The sequence below is a fragment of the Tupaia chinensis genome, unplaced genomic scaffold, assembly GCF_000334495.1.
Source record: "Tupaia chinensis unplaced genomic scaffold, TupChi_1.0 Scaffold000215_1, whole genome shotgun sequence".
Lineage (NCBI taxonomy): Eukaryota > Metazoa > Chordata > Mammalia > Scandentia > Tupaiidae > Tupaia > Tupaia belangeri.
The window spans coordinates 1,658,248-1,673,096 of NW_006159690.1; the positions used below are offsets into that span (position 1 = coordinate 1,658,248).

General features: G+C 50.1%; 1 protein-coding gene across 1 annotated transcript in view; it reads right to left on the reverse strand.

Moving 5' to 3' along the window:
* KANK4 (KN motif and ankyrin repeat domains 4) overlaps positions 1-14,579 on the reverse strand; it is a 99,465-nt gene extending 84,886 nt beyond the window's left edge. Inside the window, exon 1 of the mRNA XM_006147516.1 lies at positions 14,374-14,579. The gene's annotated coding sequence lies outside the window, so the exon portion shown is untranslated. The remainder of the gene's footprint in view (positions 1-14,373) is intronic.
* Between the last annotated feature and the right edge of the window lie 270 nt (positions 14,580-14,849).

The following is a 14,849-nucleotide window of genomic DNA, read 5'->3' on the forward strand; positions in this document are numbered from 1 at the left end:
TTGGAGAGGTTTTTGCTATAGGGCGCGTGCACTCGCCAGAAAGACAGAGAGAGACAGAGAGACAGAAAGTGAGAAATCACCCCTCCAGGGGGATGGCCACGCCACAATCCCTTCTCCTCCATTCTCCTCTCGGGATCTTGGGCACACACATGCATGCACCCAGCGTGAGTTTAAACCACCGGGTCCAGGACTCAAACCGCAGTCGACTACATGGGAGTCAAGCGACATAGCCATTATGCTAACTGCTGGTCCCCTCTTCCATTCGATTGTAAACAACTTGCCTAGCATAGTGCCTAGCCCAGAGCAGGTAAGCAGCCAGCAGTTACTGGGTAGCAGAAGGATCCAGGAACTGTGAGCTGGGGCGAGCTGCCTGGCTCTAAGCCCTGCTCTGGGCAGGGACTGCTGCTGGCCCCATCATGCCACAAACCCAAAGCAGCTCACCAGGGAGGCTATGGCTGTCCACCTCAGGGGGACAGGCAGGTGGCAAGTTATTGCTCCCCTTCTGGGTCCAGGAACCAGCACTCACTTCTGTCCACCCTTTGCTTCTGGTCTCTAGCCTTAGGGGAAAGTGATTTTCTGCCCCAGTCAGGCTCTGTTTTGGAAGCATAATCTCAGTAAAGACAGGTGATGGTGGGGACGAACCTTCCCAAGGGCTGGCAAGAAAGGGAATTGGAGGGGCCCATACCAGCCATGCTGGACAAAATCCTCACTGCCCAGGACAGCTGCCGGCAGAGTACAGGCCTTCCTGAGTCAGGAAGGAGGTGGGGGTATCCCCATCAGACGAGCCTGGATGTGGGGCTCTGTGGTGTCTGGAGAACTCCTGTGTCATGGCACCCCCACCCCGTCCCATCACAGGTAGGAGCCAGACGGCGTCTCCTGCTCTCATCTCCACCCTCCTGGGCTCAGGAGAAACCAGAACACCCGCAGGTTGATGTTCTCAAAGGAGCAGTTGACAGCACCCACTGAGAGCCACCCTGGGATCAGGGCTGGGGAACACTCTGGGCTCCTGAGGCCCATGACCCCCATCAAGCCAGGGAAAGAAGGCTGGCTGGGGCGGGACTCCCCCAGGGAATCTAGACCTCTGAGAACTTGAAGGGAAGGCAGGAGATCTAAGAGAAAGGTCAGGGGTCAATTCCCTCCCAGAGGGGGTTGGGCAGGATTCCCAGGCCCCTTCCCAAGCCCTTTAAGCATCACTTCCGGTTTCTCTTCTGTCCTTCCCCTGTCTCCTCCCTTAGTGATCCACCCAGCACCTTCCTCAGACTTCCAGTGACGTTCACTCCACCCCAGAGAGCTCAAAGACCAGGTGTCTTTGTTTGGGCTGCCAGCGGGGTGACTTAGAAACAGCAGACGCTTATTCCTTACGGTTCTGGAGGCTAAAGTGGTGCCTCGGGCTCTGGACAGGGGCTTCCTCTGGGCTGCAGACTACCAGCTTCCTGCTGTGTCCCCACATGGCAGAAGGGGCCAGAGGGCAAGACAGCAAGAAAGCTCTCTGGGGTCCCAACCCCAGTTTCATGACCTAAGTACCTCCCCAAGGAGCCCTCCTGATGCTATCACCTTAGGGTTAGGACTTCAACATACAGATATGGGGGTAGGGGGCCAGCAGTCACACCAGGCTGATGGTGAGCCTGGCAGGCCCAGCATCTGCAGGCGCTTTAGGCTGGTAAGTCCTCAATAAGCCAGTGAGAGAGGCTTTTACAAATTATTTTAAAGGAAAAACATAAAAGGAGTTCAACATTGTTTTATAATTATAATGGGTAAAGCCTGAAAATTAAAGACCATGTTACTTAAATAAACAAAATGCTTAAGAAAAAAACTAGCAAGAACCAGGACTTCAGCTAGGAAACTGATCAAATAATCCTGCTGATTTAAGGCAGCAGCAGAAGTCCCTTTTCTTGACCACATAGTATGTGTTAAGGGCTTTATATGCATGTCTCATGTCACCTTGGGGTAACCCTGTAACATGATCTCTTCTCGTCCCCATTTTACAAATAGGCACCCTCTAAACCAAAGCCTGGGGCGTTTTACTCTTCCACAGGGCCACATTATAGCGGGCTAACACATTCCCCTTTCGGTGACACGTTTGCATGTTATAATGGCTCTCTGGGGAGGACAAAGGATCCGCAGGAATGGCTCCAATGTTGGGAATTTGGGACCTCAGCTCTGCCCACTGGCAGAGCTCTCAGGGCAGGAGCCTCTGGCATCACCGAGGGCGGCCACCCACGGCCTCCCTGACACAGGGCCCCATTTAGCAGCTGGTCAAGTCGAGGGACATGAGGGCAGAATGAGGGAGGAGGTCAGGTCAGCGAAGCCAGCCCCAGGCTGGGCAAGGCAGAGGCAAGCAAGCTCCTGCAGAAGAATGTGCTGCTCTCTCTCTCCCCGGCCTACAAATCCCAGCGCATTTACCAGTGTGCAAGGGACATGTCAGGGGTAGTGTCAGGGCAGGACAGAGAACTGGTGCGAGAGAGCACAAATGCTCATCTAGCCCAGCCATCACTCCCTGTGCAACCCCGGGTCTGTCACCTGCCCTGGCTGGTCCCCAGGGTCCGTCAGTCCTCGGCTGTCATATGAGGGGGTGGTCTAGGTAATCAGTGAGCATTCTTCCAGCTCAAAGGGTGATGACCACAGACAAGCCCGAGGAGGCCAGCGCTCAGCTCTGCCAGGGCGGCATTTATGATCAAAGGGAAGTGAGTCTTAGGTGGTACTGGCGAGAGGAAGAGAAAGATGCAGAGACCATTGAAAGGGGAGGGGTAATGGCAGGTGGCATGGTGATTAAAGCTCTGGACTCCACATGGCCAACTGTGGCTCGAGTCCCAGACCTGGGGGTTTGCTTAACCTCTCTCTGGTCAAATTAAAAATAAATAAATGAATAATAAAATAAAATGAATAATTCTTAAAATAAAAAAATTAAAAAAAAAAGAGAGACTAGTTCTAGGTGATGGAGCCCAGACTATGTGTCTGGGGGGATTAGGGTGCCAAAGAGGGACAGGGTGCCCTGAAAAGGGGATTGAAAGATGCCATACATTTGTTTTTCAATCAAGGTTCCACTGAGGACTCAATGCCAAATGTTGTGTGGAGCTCTGAGGAACACGACTTGTTCCCAGAGGAGACAGCCACGCAGGGCACCACTACTGAACTGTTCACGGAGTGCTCCCTGCTGCCCACAGGCAGGCGGAGGGAAGCAGGAAGCCCGCCTCCAGAAGCCCACAGGTGAGGAAGATGGAATGATTTCACCCAGCCTGGGAGGACCTGGAGGCACCCGAGTGGAAAGATCCATCCAAAACAGCATGGAAGCACTGGAGAGAGAACATGCACATTTAGGAAGGAGGCATCATTGCCCCCATTTCACAGATATGAAAACCGAGGCTCAGCATGGTCACAGCCAAGGGGCAGAGCCAGCTCTGCCTGAGTCCACGGCTTTTGCTTGTACTTTTTGTCCTATTCTCACTCTCATAAGAATAAGTAGGTTGAGGCTAGGGAAGGGAAGGGAAGGGAGGAGGCATGAGAATAGGCAAAAGGCTGGGGAGATGGGCTGGGAAGATGAGGATGGAGTAGGTGTCTTCCTACCAAAACAAAATGGCAGCCGGTGCTTTCCAAACAGACTCTTCTGGGTTACCTGTCGCTGGTTAAGAGCAGCCCAGTCTGGGCTGAGCTCCTCTGTGACCTGACACAAGTATTTAATGTCTTAGAGCCTCTCTTTGCTCACCGATGCAGTGGGAATAATGGCAGCCATGCCTTACGGGGTAGTTGGGTAGGGGTAAAGGACTGCAATGTTTAAAGGGCACAGTGTCTGGCTCATGTCAAGTGTTGAATACAAGGCAGCCAAAACCAACCGCTAATTAGAGTAGCTCCAGCTGACTCCCTTTTCTCCTGGCTTCCCCTTCAAAACTGACAGGGGGCCAGTCCTCCTCCACCCTCTCTCCTCGGTCTGCCTCTGGTAGTCTCCCATCTCAGGACCCACTTCAAAGCTACTTCTTGTGCTTCTTCTCCTTCCTAGACTTCTAGCTTACATCTGATCAAAGGATTCATCAATTAGCCTAAACTCTCCTGAACCTTGCAGGGACCTCACTGTCCCTTTGCATGGGGTGGGCCAAGAACTCAGCATGGGGATGGCGGATTTGCCAGCTGACAGGAAGGGCCTAACAAGGCACTCACATGGCCGGCAATTTGTAAATTAACCTCAGGATATACATGAAAACCTTCCACGGAAACCACACGTTCTGTGCTTTCACAAATCTGCCAACTATTAAATGGAATTTACAACTGCTTAAGAATGTTTTCCACTAATTAGACTGGTAGATAGTAAATGAAAGGTAAGGGTGACAGAGGGTAGGAAATTGGAAATAAAGTTTACTGCCTTCCTGTCAGGAGTCTTTTTTTTTTTTTTTTAGAAAGGTTTTTGCTATAGGGCGCATGCGCTCACCAGAAAGACAGAGAGAGACAGAGACAGAAAGCGAGAAATCACCTCTCCCAGGGGGATGGCCATGCTGCAATCCCTTCTCCTCCATTCTCCTTTGGGATCTTGAGCACGCATGCACATGCACACATCCGGCATGAGTTTAAGCCACCAGGTCTGGGACTCGAACTGCAGTCAACTACATGTGAGTCCAGTGACATAGCCATCACGCCAACTGTCTGTTCCCTCTCAGGAGTCTTAATCTTTCCATGCACCTTCATCCTTTTGGCAGACTGGTTAAGCTTATGGACTCTTTCTCAAACATTTTAAAATGCATAAAATAAAATGTATAGCTTGGATACAAAGAAAACCAATAACATTGAAATATAATTATTAAAATGAAAAAAAACCCAGTGCATAATGTAGTAATATATGTTCTTTATTAACGCACTGAATAGCAAACTCTAGCAGTGGGTATAATAACCTCTATAATTTCAAAGCCCCAATAGGCATAAATAATTCTTCAAAATATCTGTAGCAGCTAAAATGTAATATGACAATATATTTCTATTGGTGGCATTATCACAGGTACTGTGACTACTTCGTGGTTTATTGCCTATAACCACATTAGAAGCAAATGCTAAATAAAGATGTTCTTTTTTTACCACCCAAGTTCACAACTCCTCCAAACTCAGTACAACTTGGGCTGTTGACACCAAGTTAGGAATCCCTGTTAGGCCCTTTAAACTTTTTTTCTTTTTAAGAGTTATTAATTTATTATTATTATTATTTTAATTCACCAGAGAGAGAGAAAGTAAGAAAGCAAGCCGCCAGGTCCAGGACTCAAACTGTGGTCAGCTGCATGGGAATCTACGCCTCAACCACCATGCCATCTACTGGCCCTACCTTTACAACTATTTGTTCTGTGCATATTCCTGAGTTCCAACTCAAGTTTACCTCCTCAAAGAACCTCCACCAACAGCCTTCCTGCCCCAAACTCAGAGTTCTGCACATAGGAGCCGCCTCTGTCTACCCCCAGATCCGACTGACCCAGGGAGGACACCTGCCTCAGCGGCACCCCATGCCCAGGCTGCCAGACCACTGCCCAGACATGGCCTGCAGAGAAAAATCTCAGCGTTCAGAGAACTGTGCTCAGACATTGGGATCCTCTCTACAACTCTCTTGAACTAAGCAGCAAATGCCTGTGATAGTCAGGCAAGGGCTGGGGTGGGCAGATGCCAAGTTAAGTCAGTGGCACTCAAAGGTGCCCCACAGAGTGAAGACCAGAGACCAGCTGCACCACCGGAATGACCTTGACTCAGAACTTCTTCATGACATCATGCATCTCCAGGATGCCTGGCCTTCTTCCAGGCCTGGGCTTAGATGTCAGTACTGCATTTTATGGCTTCTCTCTTCCTTCATTAAAACTAACTGAGGGGGAGAGACCAGCAGTTGATGTAATGGCTATGTCACTGGACTCCCATGTAGTCGATCACGGTTCGAGTCCTAGACCTGGTGGCTTAAACTCACACCAGGTACATGTGTGTGCATGCCCAAGATCCCAAGAGGAAATGGAGGAGAAGGGATTACAGCGTGGCCATGCCCCCTGGGGGGTGATTTCTCACTTTCTGTCTCTATGTCTCTCTCTGTCTTTCTGGTGAGCACATGCGCCCTATAGCAAAAACCTCTCCAAAAAAAAAAAAAAAAAAACTAACTTGGGGGACTGGCAGATGGCATGGTGGTTAAGGCACTGGACTCCCATATGGTAGACCATGGTTCTAGTACTGGATCTGGCTGCTTGCTTTCCCTTTCTCTCTCTCTCTGTTTCTCTATAATCAAATTAAATAATAATAACAAATGGAATTAAATAACTAAATAATATTTCTTTAAAAAAATTTAAGGAAGTCGGAGGAACTCTAAGTAAGTATTAACCATACCAATTTACAGTTTAGGAAGTTGAAGTTTGGGGACCTTGAATCATTTGCTCAGGCTCACAGGGCTAATAAATGGTGAAGTGCCTTTCCCTTCCCCTCACTCTACTCCCCTCCTTTTATTAGAGAGAGTTTTGCTATAGGACACATGCACTCACCGGAGAGACAGAGAGACAGAGAGACAGAGAGCAAGAAATCACCCATGGGAGGTGGCAATGCCACAATTTCTTCTCCTTATTCTCCTCTCAGGATCATGGGCATGCATGCGCACATGCCGGTCTGGGACTCGAACTTCAGTCAATTACATGGGAGTCCAGTGACATAACCATTATGCCATCTACTGGTCCTTCCACTCCCCCTTTTATTGAAAGCCAGAGGGCAATGCCCTTTGTTATTTATTGATTTATTTTAAATCACACAAATTATATGAGCAAACAATCTCCTAAAAAATTCAAATATTACTGACAAAATGCCCTACAGACACACATGCACGCACACACACATGCACGCACACACACAGAATATGAAGGCATCTTTTAAAAGCATACAGAAAACACATATTATGAAAAAACTATGTGAAAATTTCACTTTCTTATTTTTTGGTACCAAAATGAACTCATACTTGAATTCCATTTTCCACAAACTTTCTGAAGTACTCTGGTATTGTATCTAATAAATATAGACCCTGACCACTAGATTATATTTAGCCACCACCCAACCTGACATTCTTTTTTTCCCCCAAAGTTCATTTATTTATTTATTTCTATTTATTTCTTCCATGAGTGAGAGAGAGAGAGACAGACAGACAGACAGCGGGATCTGGATGACATTCCACCCCTAGCTGCAGCCTGTGCAGGATCAGCCAGCTTGGGGAGGTCTCAGGATGCAAATCCAGAACCCTCCCGTGTGAGTCAACGTCACAGGGCCATGCAAAATTCTGTCTTTGTAAACTTTTCTCCCAGAGTCAAATGCTTTATCTTCCTAGGCAGAAGTGTGTTGAACGGGCATATAAGAAACCCATGATGAGCCCCACACCTGGAAACATCTGGCTGCTTGGTGCCCTGCTAAGAATACTGGAATCAATTTCACTGAGGGCTGGTGTCTCTGGGCCATGGGACAGGACCAGGCCATGGAGGAGCATGGCACTGAAAGCTGCTTTCTCTCTGCATGCAGCAAATTCTCCCCAATGCCATATTTCTCTGCCCCGTTGTCACTTGATGCCAGAGCCACGAACTAGAAAATACCAAAGGAAACTCTGCAGACACAAAGGATCCTTCCACACAAAGGGGGAAAAGCCACAGCCACATTAAAAAAAATAATAATACATCCAGCCAACAAGTTTTATTTACTTTGGGGGAAAAAAATGGGAGGGAGATGGGAATTGGGATTTGTATTTTCTCCCACAATGCCTGTGTCCCCAGAAAGTCATTTGTGGGGCAGGGCCAGGCCTGGGCGAGACAGGGAGGCATTTCTTTTGAAAATAGACTTTTCTCCTTTGGAGAAGAAACACTCGGCCCGCTTCCTCCAGACACCGCCAATCTATAACTGCCTACATATCACATTAACCATCTCCTTGAAATGTTGGGACAGCATTTATTTTATCCGGGAAACTGTGACAGGCTTATTTTTAGCAGGAGGGCCCTCTCTTTTCCTTTAATCCTACTTTGAAATATTACCTGTGTAGATTTGAAGCTGTTTACAGAAAGGCCTAATAGAAACAAGCCTTTTCCTTCAACTCGGCCTGGGAGACCAGTGTTCTCAGGCCCAGAGGGGTTATGGCTCAGCTCTAAATCACACAGCTAGTTAGCAGCAGCTGTAGGTTCCCAGGGTCTCCTGGCCTCCACGCCAATGCCTCTCCCCACAAACCCTCTTCCAGAATCGCACGGAGTGGTTAGCCATCCGATCTCAGAGACAGAGACCTCCATCAAATCTGAGTCTTATGGGTTATTCATTCCATGACCTTGGGCAAGTCACTTAACCTCTCTGAGCCTCCCTTTCCTGAATGAACACTGGGCTTGTAAGAGTAACTATCACTAGGTTATTGTGAGGCCTGAGTGTGCCAGGGCTGACCACACAGTACACTATGATTACACTGACTTCTGCTTCACACCCAGAACTGAGTAGCTCTTTGATAACTGCATCCGCGCCATCACCCCGAGACAAGAACTGGCCATTATCAAACCCATTTCACAGTGACGAAAATGGAATTCCTCCTGCAGAGCTGACACCACTTACATGACATCAAGTTTTAAAAGTGGGCACGTCCTCAGCATTAAGAAGTCCTAAATGTCCTCCCACCACGCCTCCTAAGAATGAGTAGGATTAGTGATGAAAGTTCCCTTCTCCCTTCCTCCTGCAGAGCAGAAATGCATATGTGCTGCCACATATCACATGGCCCGCGCGTATAAGCTGGAATCAGCCCAGTGCCTGGCACAGAAGAGACTCGAGGCAGGTTTTTGTTTTGCCTTGTTTTGTTTAGCCAGAGGGTGCATGCACTTGCCAGACAGAGACGGAGAGAGAGGGAGAGGGAGAGAGCATCCCTCAATGAGATGTGAGCACCCATCCTCGCTCCATTTTTTCATAGTGTTAGGATTTGGGACACTCATGGACATGCACCCTGCCTGTTTTTCAAGCTCCCAGGGTTGAGCCTCAAATTGTGTGACTGGCCATGTAGGATCCAGCTCCCTTAACTCCCAAGCCATAGGGCCAGCTCTCAATGCAGTTTTCATTTTAATTAATTTATTTATTTATGTTAGAGAGATTTTTAGTATAGGGCACATATGCTCACCAGAGAGACAGAAAGTGAGAAATCACCCTCTGGGAGGGATGGCCATGCCACAATTCCTTCTCCTCCATTCTCTTCTTGGGATTTTGGGCACACATGCACATGTGCCCAGTATGAGGGTAAAGCCGCCAAGTCTGGGATTTGAACTGCAGTCGACTATGTGGGAGTCCAGTGACATAACCATTATGCCATCTGCTGGTCCTGGTCCTTCTCAATGCAATTTTAATGGGTGAGTGAATTACCGAACAAACAAAGATCCTGATCTGCACATAGAGATGGTATAGCCTAAAGCAGGTGTCTTGTTGCAGTAAATGGGATAAGCAGACAAGAGTTCCAGAGGCAGGGGACCCAGCAGATAGCATAATGGTTACAATGCTGGACTCCCATGTAATCAATCACGGTTCACGTCCCGGACCCAGCAGCTTAAAACTCATGCCAGGCGTATGTGCTTGCGTGCCCAAGATCCCAGGAGGAGAATGGAGGAGAGGGGATTGTAGTGTGGCTATCCCCCCTAAAGGGTAATTTCTCACTTTCTGTCTCTCTGTCTCTCCTGTGAGCACATGGGCCCTCTAGCAAAAGTCTCTCTCTTAAAAAATAAAGAGCTCCAGAGGCAGAAAGCAAAACTCTGCTCTCCCCTTAACCCACTCTGCACGAAGAAGCCTTTGACAAGGCCAGTAGCTGGGCCCTTGATCTCAGTGGTCCTGTCCAGAGCATTACCCGGCCCGGCCCAATCCCTGGCCTGGAGATAACTGTGAAGCCCACGTGATCCTCCTCCAGCTAAAACAGATGTAATAACATTGCAGGCGCAGGGTGGCAAACAAGCCAGGGAGATGGCCCATCTGTCTTCCTAATTGTCAACTCTGCCCATAATAAGATTTTTCTCCCTGTCACACCTTAGGCTGCTACTGAACTGAGGCAAAACCTAGATATCCATCTTCCAGCCATGAGCAGCGGCCTTCACAAAGCGCCAGGGACGAAAGAGGCTCCTTGGCTAAGAGAAGCAGAGAGCAGTGGAAGGAGCCCTGCCCAGAGGTCAGGAGCTGGGACTTCCTGTTCATTACCAGCTGTTGAGCACTTAGGTAGACCTTGCATGAAACTGAGCCTCTGTTTCCTGCAAAATTAAAATCCAAAGTTCTGGAATGGGGTCAACGAAGGGGGCTGTGAATCATGTGATGTTGTGGGCCAGGTATTTTAGGTTATGTACATTTGCAGGAGGGTAGCCCTAATTTTCATCAGAATCTCAAACATATATGTAACACTCTCCCACCCATAAAAACAGAAGTTAAAAAAAACTGAACTAGACAGCTTCCCTGCCATGAGCACGTATTGAGAAGCTTCTGAGCGAGGTGCAGAGCCAGCGATGTGATAGGAAAGTCTTGCTTTAAGGTACTCAGTGCAGCTGACACTCACTGGGACTGGAGTCCAGTCCAGGGAGCTTTGGAAACCAAGAAAAGGCAGCACGTGAGCTGGTCAGAAAAGGTCTTCCAGAGGGGAAGAACTTAAGTATAACGTCAACACCGAAGGCTAAGTGTGCATTCACTGGTGGGACCAGCGAAAGGGTATTTCAAAGGGCAGCATGTGCAAAGGTAGAGTGGTCCAGAAACTTCCTGAAGGGTAAAATTAGCAGAATATAGAGCTGCTCATTGCAGAGGACCAGCAGAAGTGGTAGAAGCAGAAGTGAGGCTGTAAAGGTAGGCAGGGCCCAGATTGGAAAATGTCATGAACACCACTCTAAGGAATTTTACATTGTATGCCATGAGTTCTTTCTGTTGCATTGTCTGGAAAGTCCTGAGGCATTTTCTGTCTCTCCTGTGAGCACATGGGCCCTCTAGCAAAAGTCTCTCTCTTAAAAAATAAAGAGCTCCAGAGGCAGAAAGCAAAACTCTGCTCTCCCCTTAACCCACTCTGCACGAAGAAGGCTTTGACAAGGCCAGTAGCTGGGCCCTTGATCTCAGTGGTCCTGTCCAGAGCATTACCCGGCCCGGCCCAATCCCTGGCCTGGAGATAACTGTGAAGCCCACGTGATCCTCCTCCAGCTAAAACAGATGTAATAACATTGCAGGCGCAGGGTGGCAAACAAGCCAGGGAGATGGCCCATCTGTCTTCCTAATTGTCAACTCTGCCCATAATAAGATTTTTCTCCCTGTCACACCTTAGGCTGCTACTGAACTGAGGCAAAACCTAGATATCCATCTTCCAGCCATGAGCAGCGGCCTTCACAAAGCGCCAGGGACGAAAGAGGCTCCTTGGCTAAGAGAAGCAGAGAGCAGTGGAAGGAGCCCTGCCCAGAGGTCAGGAGCTGGGACTTCCTGTTCATTACCAGCTGTTGAGCACTTAGGTAGACCTTGCATGAAACTGAGCCTCTGTTTCCTGCAAAATTAAAATCCAAAGTTCTGGAATGGGGTCAACGAAGGGGGCTGTGAATCATGTGATGTTGTGGGCCAGGTATTTTAGGTTATGTACATTTGCAGGAGGGTAGCCCTAATTTTCATCAGAATCTCAAACATATATGTAACACTCTCCCACCCATAAAAACAGAAGTTAAAAAAAACTGAACTAGACAGCTTCCCTGCCATGAGCACGTATTGAGAAGCTTCTGAGCGAGGTGCAGAGCCAGCGATGTGATAGGAAAGTCTTGCTTTAAGGTACTCAGTGCAGCTGACACTCACTGGGACTGGAGTCCAGTCCAGGGAGCTTTGGAAACCAAGAAAAGGCAGCACGTGAGCTGGTCAGAAAAGGTCTTCCAGAGGGGAAGAACTTAAGTATAACGTCAACACCGAAGGCTAAGTGTGCATTCACTGGTGGGACCAGCGAAAGGGTATTTCAAAGGGCAGCATGTGCAAAGGTAGAGTGGTCCAGAAACTTCCTGAAGGGTAAAATTAGCAGAATATAGAGCTGCTCATTGCAGAGGACCAGCAGAAGTGGTAGAAGCAGAAGTGAGGCTGTAAAGGTAGGCAGGGCCCAGATTGGAAAATGTCATGAACACCACTCTAAGGAATTTTACATTGTATGCCATGAGTTCTTTCTGTTGCATTGTCTGGAAAGTCCTGAGGCATTTTTTTGCATAGAAAAACAGAAAAATAGGCCCTTTCCCAACAACCTAATAGTTTTAAAAGTCAAAATGAGGACCAGCAGATGGTGTAATGGTTATGTCACTGGACTCCTACGTAGTCAACTGCAGTTTGAGTCCCGGACCTAGCAGCTTAAAACTCACGCCAGGTGCATGTGCGTCCATGCCCAAAATCCTCAGAGGAGAATGGAGAAGGGATTGCAACGTGGTCATTCCCCCTCCCCCAGGGTGGGGTGATTTCTTGCTCTCTGTCTCTGTCTCTCTGGCCAGTGTATGTGCTCTATAGCAAAACGAATGAGTGACTCTCTTTAAAAAAAAGAAAAGTCAGAATGAGCCACCATTCCTAGCACCAATTTCCCAAAATGTTGGGCAGAAGCTCTGCTAGGTTGTGAGCAGAATAGGCAATTGGGATGAGGGCAGGAAAGAACTGCTGCTCTTGGCAGGGTGCATGGGCAAGGGCTGTCAGACCAAGGTGATAAGTACATGCCTGAGGGTGCGGAGGCTGGGGGGCAGCAACTGCTGCCGGTCTCTGCCTGTCCCTCTCTCTGCATGCAACTTAGATAGAGCCCTCCAACTGCCCATTTTTATGGCCGAGAAAGGAAGACACTGATGGGCTCAGTTGGGGGCAGCACAAAGGGTCATGCTCATTTGGGACTCTGGTTATCATTTGGTAAATAATGGCTTTCAGTCCTTCTAATGGGCTCTGCAACTCACCGCAGGGCCCTGTCACATGCTGCCCCTTTGCCTGAAGTCTCTTTCTACCCTCAACTAGTTAACTCCCGTCAGTTTTCAACCTGAGCAACTGACTACCAGACCTATTACAGGTTCTCAATGCACCTCATCCTTCCGTTCCAAAGAACTCCGCGGTGTGCAGAATTTTGTATTTCTCTGAATGATTCGATTCTTGCCAGTCTTGGCCACTGAGCTAAGTTCCCTGAAGCCAGTTTGTACCCGTTTGTCCCCCTCTGCATCGTACTACCTTGCCCAGTGTTTGCTGATTGAGTGAAAGTCTGCCCTAGCCGGAGCCATTCTGAAATCCGATGTCCCCAAGACACATTAAGGCCCAGTGAGGCTGAAGGCTGGACTGGAAAAGGCAACATTAGAAAGGACTCAGCTTCTAGTCCAAGTGCAGCTCTGTCTCTGTCATGTCCAGAGAGACTCTGAGGAATTCGGACTTCATTTACCCAGGCAGTTCCTGGGGAATCATGTTGATTCTCGATTTCTCCCCAGGTCTCCACCTGGCCTCTGGTGGCATTTGACCCTCCCTTGACCAGGCCTCAGGGGATCATACTCAGCAGCTGAGGAAGGGGTGATCTCTCTCTCCTGGAAAGTGTTCCTCCTTACCTACATGCCTGAACCCCAGGGCGCCTGGAATTAAGACTGTCGGGTTCACAGCCCTGGCAGATGTCCACGGCAGATGTCCAGGGCAAGAGTATGTTCAGTGCCGGTGTAGGAGCCGTGGGGCTCAGCTTTCCAACTCCCATACTCGCTAGTCTGCCGGTCAAAGATTTGACCTTAAGGGAGAGCCGGGAGGAAAAGGGGCTCAGCAAGCCGTGCAGGCTAGGCTAAGCGCCCCTGGCGTCCGCTGCACCCACCCCAGAGTGGCCTCACTGCCTCCACCCAAGGTCGCGGCCTCATGAGAGCTCTGGAAAGTTCAGCCAGGGGCCGAGGGGTGCTAGGGTAGGAACTAGGGGGCGGCTTTTGCGAAAAGAGAGAGAAACTAAAAGCTCGAGTCCAGGTGTTCTGGGAGGTCGGCAGCAAGGTGCCCCCAGCTCCGCAAACTGCATCTGCAGCGATTCGCTCCGAAAAGCTGGGCGGGGGCTGCACCACCTGAGCCGCAGGACTAGGCGGTCTCCCCTCCCCACCGGCCTCCATCGGCATTGAATTAGGGCGCGGGCAGCAGGTCCGGGCTGGAAAGGAAGTGGTGCCCCTCCCTGGGCAGCCCGCGCGACCCCGGTCCCCTCTCCCGCACTGTCTCAGACCTCTGGCTCCGGGGCGAGGGCGCCAGTTCAGCCAGGCTTCTGCAGCCTCTGCCTTGGAGGGAGACGGGGACGCGGCGCTGGGAGAGAGCGAGGCGCGCGGCGCAGGCTAGAGGAGCGTGGCGAGGGCCGGGGCCAAAATCCGGTCGCTCAGGGCGGGGTGCTGGACGCCCCGCAGACGCACCGCCCCGGGCTGCGATCGCAGAGCCCCTTACCTTGGCGAGCTGCAGAAGTCTGACCTCAGGCGGCTCGGGGTGCTCCGGCCGACGCTGCTTAGACGCACACCCCAGCTTCGAGGCGCACGCAGCCGCCGGGTGCACAGTCTGCGTCCCGGGCGCGCACCCCCGGGCTGGCGCACCCTCGTTGTCCAGGGCGCGCACACCCTCCAGGCGCCCTCTCGGGCTGGCTGGGCCTGGTCCCGGGGCGCTGCGGGACTGGCCAGGCGCCGCCGGCTGCTGCTTCGCCCCGCGTCGCCGGCTGCCAACCAACACCGCCCGAGTCCCCGCCTTCGCTAGGGGGGAAAAAAAGACTCCTGACGCGGCGCGGGCTTTGGTGTGTTGGGGGGCAGAATTGCGAAACCAAGGGGAGGGTCTTAGCTGTGATAAACTCAAAAAGCCCTTGGACAGAGTTAGGAAGAAAAACTTTTGGAAAAGAGAACGGAAAACTCCTAACCGGTGTATAGTGCTTTCGA